A 12,331-nucleotide genomic window follows, 5' to 3' on the forward strand; every position below is an offset into this window, starting at 1 on the left:
TTACATAGACCTTGAATTTGGAATGTGTGAATGAAGACATAACAAACTGTTATCTCAACTGTCCGAGGTAGGGAGGAGAAGAAGAGGGGCGGGTGAGAGTGAGTGAGGAGGGATTAGATCAATTTGGACCGAGCTTTGAAATGTTGTATCTAGATTGATCTCCCTAAGCGCTTTGGTTATAAAATATCAAAATGAGCAACCTCTGTCTCTGATTGATTTAAAACTAATCATCAAAGAATCTGGGGGCGTTGACCGAGGGAAGAACGGGTCAAAACGCAACAATTTGGGGGCTCGTCCGGGGATGACACGCTGAAAATTTCTGACTTTATTGTGATTAATTAGTAGCATATTTTGTGTCTGTTTAAGTCTGTTGGATTTGGTTGTCTTTTTATTTCCTAGTCAGATTTTAGAAAAGCTAAAGTGTGAGCCTTTTACATCGACCTTGAATTTGGAATGTGTGAATGAAGACATAACAATCTGTTATCTCAACTGTCCGAGGTAGGGAGGAGAAGAAGAGGGGCGGGTGAGAGTGAGTGAGGAGGGATTAGATCAATTTGGACCGAGCTTTGAAATGTTGTATCTAGATTGATCTCCCAAGGCGCTTTGGTTATAAAATATCAAAATGAGTAACCTCTGTCTCTGATTGATTTAAAACCAGCTTATGTGTCATCAAACAATCTGCGGGCGTTGACCGAAGGAAGAACGGGTCAAAACGCAACATCACCCAAATATTTACTTGAGTAAAAGTAAAAAGTATGTTGTGAATAAACTACTCAAGTACTGAGTAACTGATGAGTAACCTGTTTGTTTAATGATGACGGCAACAAATAATGCACAAAAACATAAAAATAGCAATGAGCAAATTCAGAGCCAGGAATATCTCTTAAGCAACTAAAACAATAATATATATTAAATAATAATACATTAAAATAAAAAAAATTAAGGCAAATTGAGCCACAATAACTTAACAGCACCATATGCTCAGTAGGCATCGATTGATTGATTGATTGATTGATTGATTGATTGATTGATTGATTGATTGATTGATTGATTGATTGATTGAAACTTGTATTAGTAGATTGCACAGTACAGTACATATTCCGTACAATTGACCACTAAATGCTAACACCCCAATAAGTTTTTCAACGTTAATCAATTACTTTATAAATGACCAAGTCGAGGTGATCTACCTCATATATACATACACACATATCATATATATATATATATATATACATTTATATATACAGTATATCATTCATATTTATTTATTTTGCCGTTTTTGTTGATATGTTAAAGGTGTTTTAATGAATATACATGCATGTTTAACATATAGATTCCTATCTGTCATGAAGACAAGAATATAAGTTGGTGTATTACCTGATTCTGATGACTTGCATTGATTGGAATCAGACGTCCACGTTTTCAAATGGAGGAGAAAAAAAAGGTTCCTCCTTCCTGTCTAATACCACATGAAAGTCGTTGGTTTTTGGCATCTTATTTGTCCAGCTTCCATATTCCTTTTTATACACTTTACAAGAAATACATTGGCGGCAAACTCCGTAGCTTGCTAGCTTGTTCGCGCTGGCTTTCGGAGACTGTTATTTTGTTAGCGCAGGCGCGATGGAGCGGCGCTTTTATTGTGAAGACAGGAACTGTGCGATCAGTCTTTAGGCTTTTGACGGGAAGTACGGTTGAAATAAAAAGTGTCTTTTTTCCTTTACACTTTTGATTGATTGATTGATTGAAACTTTTATTAGTAGATTGCACAGTACAGTACATATTCCGTACAGTTGACCACTAAATGCTAACACCCCAATAAGTTTTTCAACTTGTTTAAGTCGGGTTCCACTTTGTGATGGTCATGTGACCGCCTGGCTCGGTTTGATTGGTCACACTAGCAACCCAACCCACTGTTGGTCCACCAAAGACTGACAAAAGTGTCCATTTAGCATACTTTTTGATTCCATCCTGTACAATCTAAATCAGGGGTGCCCACACTTTTTCTGCAGGCGAGCTACTTTTCAATTGACCAACTCGAGGGGATCTACCTCATTTATATATATCATTTATATTTATTTATTTATAAAAGAGACATTTTTGTAAACAAGTTAAATGTGTTTAATGATAATACAAGCATGTGTAACACATATAGATGTCTTTCTTTCACCAAGACAAGAATATAAGTTGCTGTATTACCTGATTCTGATGACTTGCATTGATTGGAATCAGACAGTAATGATGATAACGCCCACATTTTCAAATGGAGGAGAAAAAAAAGTGGTCCTTTCTGTACAATACCACATGAAAGTGGTTGGTTTTTGGCATCTAATTCATCCAGCTTCCATACACTTTACAAGAAAAACATTGGCGGCAAATTCCGTCGCTTGCTTGATTGACATTCACGGCACCCGAGGGTCTTGTGAGATGACGCTGGCTGCTGCCAGTTCATTATTATGAAAATATGACAGAGAGGAAGGCGAGAAACACTTTTTATTTCAACAGACTTTCGCGCCGTCCCTTCCGTCAAAACTCTAAAGGCCGACTGCACATTTCCTATCTTCACAATAAAAGCCCTGCTTCATGCTGCCTGCGCTAACAAAATAAGAGTCTCGGAAAACTGGCGTGCACAAGCGATCCCTCAGAAAGCTGGCGTGCACATCACTTGTGCACGCCAGCTTTCCCAGACTCTTATTTTGTTAGCGCAGGCAGCATGAAGCAGGGCTTTTATTGTGAAGATAGGAAATGTGCAGTCGGCCTTTAGAGTTTTGACGGAAGGGACGGCGTGAAAGTCTGTTGAAATAAAAAGTGTTTCTCGCCTTCCTCTCTGTCATTTTTTCATAATAATGACCTGGCAGCAGCCAGCGTCATCTCACAAGACCCTCGGGTGCCGTGAATGTCAATCAAGCAAGCTACGGAATTTGCCGCCAATGTTTTTCTTGTAAAGTGTATTGAAGCTGGATGAATTAGATGCCAAAAACCAACCACTTTCATGTGGTATTGTACAGAAAGGACAACTTTTTTTCTCCTCCATTTGAAAATGTGGGCGTTATCATCATTACTGTCTGATTCCAATCAATGCAAGTCATCAGAATCAGGTAATACACCAACTTATATTCTTGTCTTGGTGAAAGAAAGACATCTATATGTGTTACACATGCTTGTATTATCATTAAACACATTTAACTTGTTTACAAAAATGTCTCTTTCATAAATAAATAAATATAAATGATATATATAAATGAGGTAGATCCCCTCGAGTTGGTCAATTGAAAAGTAGCTCGCCTGCAGAAAAAGTGGTGGGAATCAGAAAGTATGCTAAATGGACACTTTTGTCAGTCTTTGGTGGACCAACAGTGGGTTGGGTTGCTAGTGTGAATGCAAGGCAGCAGCTACCGCAAACAAAAGCATGGCTCGGAAGATGCACTTCAAGCGCTAATAAGCACTTAGCATCATGGCCTCCTGCAGGTCTGCTCCATGATAAGAGACCTCGAACAGCCAATTATGTCACAGTCCAGCTGGAAGCGTCCACCACTAATAGCGTGTGATCCATGGCTGCTCTGACACAGAGGGGGAATGCGGAATCACGTTCAGCCCGGGAACCCTCGCCGATTGTGACATTTTTCTCATTTCATTCCAAACTACTCTCTGACAACAAGGTGCGTTGCCATGACAACCATCCGACGACTGCCTGCCAGGCCACAGGGACACCTGCTGGTGAAAGCTACACATTACATCAGGAACTCACTGTACAACCTTGTGTATTCACAGTAACTTTTTTCAAACACAAAAAATGTGTGTTTTACATCCAACTCAATTATTGTGTAATTTCACACACTTCCATGCATAATAGGTCAACAGAAGGGGATTTCCCAATTGTGTTTGATACACACACACACACACACATCATGTGATCACCTGCTGACATACAATCAATCAATCAATCAATGTTTATTTATATAGCCCCAAATCACAAATGTCTCAAAGGACTGCACAAATCATTACGACTACAACATCCTCGGAAGAACCCACAAAAGGGCAAGGAAAACTCACACCCAGTGGGCAGGGAGAATTCACATCCAGTGGGACGCCAGTGACAATGCTGACTATGAGAAACTTTGGAGAGGACCTCAGATGTGGGCAACCCCCCCTCTAGGGGACCGAAAGCAATGGATGTCGAGCGGGTCTAACATGATACTGTGAAAGTTCAATCCACAGTGGCTCCAACACAGCCGCGAGAGTTCAGTTCAAGTGGATCCAAGACAGCAGCGAGAGTCCCGTCCACAGGAAACCATCTCAAGCGGATCAGCAGCGTAGAGATGTCCCCAACCGATACAGGCGAGCGGTCCATCCTGGGTCTCGACTCTGGACAGCCAGTACTTCATCCATGGTCATCGGACCGGACCCCCTCCACAAGGGAGGGGGGGACGTAGGAGAAAGAAAAGAAGCGGCAGATCAACTGGTCTAAAAAGGAGGTCTATTTAAAGGCTAGAGTATACAGATGAGTTTTAAGGTGGGACTTAAATGCTTCTACTGAGGTAGCATCTCGAACTGTTACAAGCTGCTTGTCGCTCAACCATGCCTTAGTGCCAGTCCACACGCCAACATTGTTCGAAATATCACATTGTGTTGTCACCATGGCAACATACATCCCAGTTTCACAGTGCACACCGGAGCTTTTCTTCCGTATCGTGCTTGTGTTCGCTGACTGTGTCAGAACGCAGATTGTTGTTCCTTCCAGGTGTTAATTAGCCATTGTATGATTGCAAACCTCTCCATTAGCTGGGAGATAGGCACTTATTCTGCTCCCACAATGCACTTCTCTCTTGACCTTGACACACTTGACCTTGCCAGGCTGAGGACAAAGGAGCCATAAGTTGAGTGAAAGAATGTCTGCTGGCTCTCAGAGACATGATGTGTGTCTTGTCTAAATCTCATCTTTGGAGGCATTGACGGCGTCCCTTGGACTCGTCTCGCTCCTCAACTAATCTGTGGAGTCCTTTGCCATGGACCAAGGACCCTATTGAAACTGCTGGGTTTTATTATTATTCCGCACCTACGCGCTGTAATTTTGACCCCCTTAACATGCTTCAAAACTCACCAAATTTGACACACACGTCGGTATAGCAAACCTCCCCAACATATTAAGCAACCAATCCCCCAAAATGAAAATTGCGCTCTAGCGCCCCCTAGGAAACAATATTTTACAGACAAAACTGCATGTAACTTCTGTTAGGAATGTCATAGCGACACGAAACAAAAACTCCTATGTAGGTCTGACTTAGACCCAATTTTCATACACTCACTTCTTTCAGCAAAAATCTACAGGAAGTTGCCAAAAACCCCTTAAAAATAACATTTCGGCAACAACTGCAATTTTTGCCTCTTTGCGCTGTAATTTGACCCCTTTAAAATGCTTCAAAAGTCACCAAACTTGGCGCACACATCAGGACTGGCGAATATTGTGATCTAATGAAAAAAACCAAACCTCAAAACTCAAAATTGCACTCTAGCACTATTTTTGAATAAAACACAGAAAAAAATGCTCCTAGGAAGAAAACACAGACAAAACTGCTTGTAACTTCCGGTCAGAATGTCGGAGAGACATGAACCGAAAACCTCTATGTAGGTCTCGCTTAGACCTACATTTCATACATTGACAACCCCCAACAAAAATCAACAGGAAGTTTGCAATCCCCCCTTCAAAACAAAAGTTTTGTAAAAAACGGTCACCTTTCTTCAAACATTATCTCCTCTGAGTGCGTTTGTTGTTTTGGCTTCAAACTCGCACAGGAGAGGGATTGAACCCTTCTGATTAAAAGTATAGAACAGAGTTTTGATAAGTTCTCAGGTTTTGATTTTACGCGCCTTCAAAGAACCCCTGTGCAAAGTCTCCTAAAAAAATGTCATTTTTGCCTCTTTGAGCTGTTATTTGACCCCCTTAAAATGCTTCTAAACTCGCCAAACTTGACACACACATCAGGTCTGGCAAAAATTGGGATCTGATGAAAAAAACCTAACCTCAAAACTCAAAAATGCGCTCTACCGCCCCCCTAGGAATACAACACGGACAAACTGCTCCTAGGAAGAAAACACAGACAAAACTGCTTGTAACTTCCGGTAGGAATGTCAGAGAGACATGAAACAAAAAACACCATGTAGGTCTCACTTAGACCTACATTTTAATAATTAACATACTTTAGCAAAAATCAACAGGAAGTTTGATATTTTCACTTCAATACAACAACTGCATTACTTTCACAATGCATTAGATTCTCAAAATAGTGGCTCCAAGGCCGTGGGTCTCGGGGGCAGTAGCCAAAGGCGGGCCCGACCAACGCTACCACCGACATTTTGATGTGAAAGTGATTGTGTGTGCTTCCAAAAAGTTGAATATCTGATTGCAATAAGTTTCCAAAACATTTCTCAAGAGCTTTTTTCACAGGAGCTGTGTACAATCTGCATTTATTGTGTAATAGTCACATGGTTTGCCATATGCAATATCAGTAATAATGTGTACACCCTAGGGAGGTGTTTAGGGCACGTCCAGTCGGCAGGAGGCCACGGGGAAGACCCAGGACACGTTGGGAAGACTATGTCTCCCGGCTGGCCTGGGAACGCCTCGGGATCCCCCGGGAAGAGCTAGACGAAGTGGCTGGAGAGAGGGAAGTCTGGGCTTCCCTGCTTAGGCTGTTGCCCCCGCGACCCGACCTGGGAGAAGCGGAAGATGATGGATGGATGGATGGATGTATTGTATCGACAGTGGTTTTGGTGTCTTCAATGTATCCAAGTGGCCCCCAGCAGCCTTCAATTTGTATGAATGTGGCCCTGGCTGGAAAAGGTTTTCAAGGAAACATGTAAAAGAGACAAGGAGTCATCGGTTCTGTTGGTAGATGTTTATTAGTTGGGGTTAGTTAGCAAGTTTGAGCAACAAGCAGCTACAACATTAGCGCACTTGAGTAATGCAGAACCCCCAACATCACCAAGCATCGAGGGCCACACGCACAGAGAGTCGTATTTTGGTATTCACCTCCATTTTTTCACCTTTTTCATACTTTTCCCCACCTTTTTTTTGTGTTCATATTTTCATTGAAATTAAAAGAAGAAGGGCAGCAGAGTAACAAAGAGGAGACTCGATTTGATGAATAAAGAAAGAAAGATAGTTTACACGAGTGTGACCTTTTATTTAGCTGATTATCTAACAACGTTGACTTTGGCTGAACAAAAACAAAAACATTTAGTAAGTTCAGGTTCTATGAATTTTGGCCGTTCATCCACAATCAAAATATACGTTTTTGGGCACCGGCCGTGGCTTTTTTCCTGCGTCTCTCTTCGTTACCAAGAAGTATCAGAGCCAGGAACCCTTTTGCTCTTTCATTTTTATCAAATGTTTTCAGTCTTCCAAATGCTGACTTGTTGATGAACGGCCAAAACAACACAACTTAATGCACTTGCATGGAAGTTTGTGGTGTCGTGTGAATGGTGCTTTAGAAACATGTGGACCCAGGTCTTTGTACTCTGCGGGCATTCAATCGATTGCAACTGGACTGTTCAGGTTGTCTTAGAAGACCTAAAGCCTCTCATCCGACATGGCTTTATCAGTTCGTACTAAAAGACTAGTTAGGGCATTTCCAGTCCGAGGGGATGCGGTAGGACCCCAAGTATCCTTTTCCGTAGAAGCTAAACCCTCAACCAAAAAGCCACTGTCCCAACAGAGACGCACAAACTGTTCAGGTCAAGATTCAGTTGTCTAAGAAAGGAGAAACAGAATTCATTTGAGGACAAAAAGTTACATTTTCTGGAATGGGGGTGAAAAGGTTGCAAAACCATCTGTGGACAGGGAGGGAGCAAGTCTGTGATATCACCTACAGTATCTCCCACACGAATCATTGTCCACCCACCTATTCATCCGGGGGAAACGGCCTAAGCGGAGAAGCCCAGGCTTTCTTCTCCCCAGCTACTTCGCCCAGATCCTCCTGGAGAATCCCAAGGTGTTTCCAGGCCAGCTGAGAGACACAGTCTCTACAAAGTGTCCGGGGTTTTACGCAAGGATGGCCACGCCCTGAACAACTCCAAAGGGAGATGTTCTACAGGCATCCTGACCAGAGGCCTGCACCACCTCATCTGATTTCTCTGGACTCTGAGTTTCTACCAAACGACAAAGCTTCTCACCCTCTCTCTAAGGGAGAGCCCTGCCACCCTACAGAGGAAACTCATTTCATCCACTTGTACCCCGCTACGTCACTAAAAAAAAGCTCATGACCATAGTGACGATAGGAACTTAGATCGACCAGTAAATTGAGAGCTATGCCTTCTGGCTCATTTCCCTCTTCACCACAACAGACTGATGCAGAGTTTGCATAAGACGTTCCGACAAGATTCAGTTACTTAGCCCACAATTTCTGCAACTGAGTGGAATACTAAGAAGAGCAATGGTAATCCACAAAGGTTGAACAAGGCTAGTTTTGTTTGTTAAAGTTTCTACGAGGCTTGTACGATAAATACTTTGGATCCTGCACCATGCTCTAAACAACTCCAAAGGGAGGGGTCCTGGAAGCATTCTGACTCACCTGGTTCCTCTCAATTTGAAGGCACTTTACTCTGAGTTCCTCCCGAGCGAGGAAACCTTTCACTCCGCCCTAATGTTTGTCTGGTGGGCGCTTGCCCTCTGGGAGTGGTCCGGGTGGTTCTTACTAATGAACACGTTATAGTTACACAGGACCGACTCGATTCAACCTGGGGATTGCTAATGAAGGTGATTTTACTCAAAGCCCGATGTCTTACTCCAAAAAAACATACTGTTGGTTGGAGGTTTGCCTCTACATGCGGCCATAAATACTTTGGCTCCTGGGCCATCCTCCTCAGACTAGCCTGAATTGATCATGCATGAAAGTCTAAATGTCTTCTGAGTCAACCTGAACTCTCCAGTTAGGTTCCATTCAATGCCCTGTGAGAACCTTGAAGTTTGTGGACAGCTACTTTGGTCACTACAAGTGTCTGACAGGATGAATAAGCCGTCGTCAACTAAAAACTTCAAAGGAATGTTGGGTTGAAATGTCGTGACGTGGCATGTTTGAGATGGTGTCCTCTCTGCAGTGGGAATACTAGTGGCTTCTGAACAAAAAGCCCACCCAAATGAAAGTGGAAAAGAAGTGCTATAGTCTATTCTCATCTACAGAAAGTCACCCAAAGAAGAAAACCTGGCCTTCGCGGCTCCATAGCTAACAACGTTCAGGCCAGCTGAGAGACACAGTCTCTACAATGTGTCCGGGGTTTTACGCAAGGATGGCCACTTCCTGAACAACTCCAAAGGGAGATGTTCTACAGGCATCCTGACCAGAGGCCTGGACCACCTCATCTGATTTCTCTGGACTCTGAGTTCCTCCCAAACGACAAAGCTTCTCACCCTCTCTCTAAGGGAGAGCCCTGCCACCCTACAGAGGAAACTCATTTCATCCACTTGTACCCCGCTACGTCACTAAAAAAAGCTCATGACCATAGTGACGATAGGAACTTAGATCGACCAGTAAATTGAGAGCTATGCCTTCTGGCTCATTTCCCTCTTCACCACAACAGACTGATGCAGAGTTTGCATAAGACGTTCCGACAAGATTCAGTTACTTAGCCCACAATTTCTGCAACTGAGTGGAATACTAAGAAGAGCAATGGTAATCCACAAAGGTTGAACAAGGCTAGTTTTGTTTGTTAAAGTTTCTACGAGGCTTGTACGATAAATACTTTGGATCCTGCACCATGCTCTAAACAACTCCAAAGGGAGGGGTCCTGGAAGCATTCTGACTCACCTGGTTCCTCTCAATGTGAAGGCACTTTACTCTGAGTTCCTCCCGAGCCAGGAAACCTTTCACTCCGCCCTAATGTTTGTCTGGTGGGTGCTTGCCCCTGGGAGTGGTCCGGGTGGTTCTTACTAATGAACACCTTTTAGTTACACAGGACCGACTCGATTCAACCTGGGGATTGCTAATGAAGGCGATTTTACTCAAAGCCCGATGTCTTACTCCCAAAAAAGATACTGTTGGTTGGAGGTTTTCACCTCGACATGTGGCCATAAATACTTTGGCTCCTGGGCCATCCCCTTCAGACTAGCCTGAATTGATCAAGTGTGCCTGCATGAAAGTCTAAATGTCTTCTGAGTCAACCTGAACTCTCCAGTTAGGTTCCATCCAATGCCCTGTGAGAACCTTGAAGTTTGTGGACAGCTCCTTTGGTCACTACAAGTGTCTGACAGGATGAATAAGCCGTAGTCAACTAAAAACTTCAAAGGAATGTTGGGTTGAAATGTCATGATGTGGCGTGGCATGTTTGAGATGGTGTCCTCTCTGCAGTGGGAATACTAGTGGCTTCTGAACAAAAAGCCCACCCAAATGAAAGTGGAAAAGAAGTGCTATAGTCTATTCTCATCTACAGAAAGTCACCCAAAGAAGAAAACCTGGCCTTCACGGCTCCATAGCTAACAACGTTCAGGCCAGCTCTTAAGGTTGTATTTACATTCAATTATGAAGGTTGTTTGCTACAAAGGACCTCATCCTTCCCTCCGTGCTGTCTCCTCGAGCTTAGGGTGTGAGTAGGCCAGGGCAATGCATGATGGGTAAAGAGACGGAGGCTCAACTGGACTCTCTTAAGGCAACAGTTGTCCCCCCCGAACAAAACCAAAGCTAGGGAACCTTGGCGGGCTTGCACGCTCCAAAGGCCAGCAGTCGCATGGAAAAGACGGTGTGAGGACTTTGGGCTCACAACCTGCTCTCCATGCCCTCGTCTCTCTGCTTTTTAGCGGGTGTTAGTAGTAGCGGGTTAGGTGCATTAGGCCATACCCCCCCCCCCCCCCCCCCCCCCCGAGCATGCAGCGCAATACAGCACAAGCGTGAAAGTTGCACACGATATATTCCTGATTTTTGTTTCCGCACCAAATACATTTTCACAAAACAAAGAATGAAATTCTACCGACAGTAACGGATGGAACATTCTTAACTCTTATGCACATGTCAAAGGAAATGGTCCAAGATAAATCCAATAAAAGGCGTGATTTAGGTGTACAAAGAGGTAATAATGAGGGTTTCTTGTCTTTGCCTTGCCTGCTTTATGCTTCTGCGTCTTGGGAGTGACGGCGGGCCCTTTCATTCATTCATTCATTCATTCATTGAAACTTATATGAGTAGATTGCACAGTACAGTACATATTCCCTACATTTGACCACTAAATGCTAACACCCCAATAAGTTTCTTAACTTGTTTCAGTCGGGGGTCCACCTTCATCAATTCATGGCGTAAAAGCTGCCATTGGTCGACTATTGATACATTATCCATCCATCCATCCATCTTCTTCCGCTTATCCGAGGTCGGGTCGCGGGGGAAGCAGGCTAAGCAGGGAAGCCCAGACTTCCCTCTCCCCAGCCACTTCGTCTAGCTCTTCCCGGGGGATCCCGAGGCGTTCCCAGGCCAGCCGGGAGACATAGTCTTCCCAACGTGTCCTGGGTCTTCCCCGTGGCCTCCTACCGGTTGGACGTGCCCTAAACACCTCCCTCGGGAGGCGTTCGGGTGGCATCCTGACCAGATGCCCGAACCACCTCATCTGGCTCCTCTCGATGTGGAGGAGCAGCGGACTTACTTTGAGTTCCTCCCGGATGGCAGAGCTTCTCACCCTATCTCTAAGGGAGAGACCCAAACTCATTTGGGCCGCTTGTACCCGTGATCTTATCCTTTCGGTCATGACCCAAAGCTCATGACCATAGGTGAGGATGGGAACGTAGATCGACCGGTAAATTGAGAGCTTTGCCTTCCGGCTCAGCTCCTTCTTCACCACAACAGATCGGTACAACGTCCGCATTACTGAAGACGCCGCACCGATCCGCCTGTCGATCTCACGATCCACTCTTCCCCCACTCGTGAACAAGACTCCTAGGTACTTGAACTCCTCCACTTGGGGCAGGGTCTCTTCCCCAACCCGGAGATGGCACTCCACCCTTTTCCGGGAGATAACCATGGACTCGGATTTGGAGGTGCTGATTCTCATTCCGGTCGCTTCACACTCGGCTGGGAACCGATCCAGCGAGAGCTGAAGATCCCGGCCAGATGAAGCCATCAGGACCACATCATCTGCAAAAAGCAGAGACTTAATCCCGCGGCCACCAAACCGGAACACCTCAACGCCTTGACTGCGCCTAGAAATTCTGTCCATAAAAGTTATGAACCGAATCGGTGACGAAGGGCAACCTTGGCGGAGTCCAACCCTCACTGGAAATGTGTTCGACTTACTGCCAGCAATGCATTATCCATTGGTTGGGTTATTGATACATTATCTTGATTTCAACCACTTT

The sequence above is a fragment of the Nerophis ophidion genome, linkage group LG06 (genome assembly GCF_033978795.1).
Source record: "Nerophis ophidion isolate RoL-2023_Sa linkage group LG06, RoL_Noph_v1.0, whole genome shotgun sequence".
Classification (NCBI taxonomy): Eukaryota; Metazoa; Chordata; class Actinopteri; order Syngnathiformes; family Syngnathidae; genus Nerophis; species Nerophis ophidion.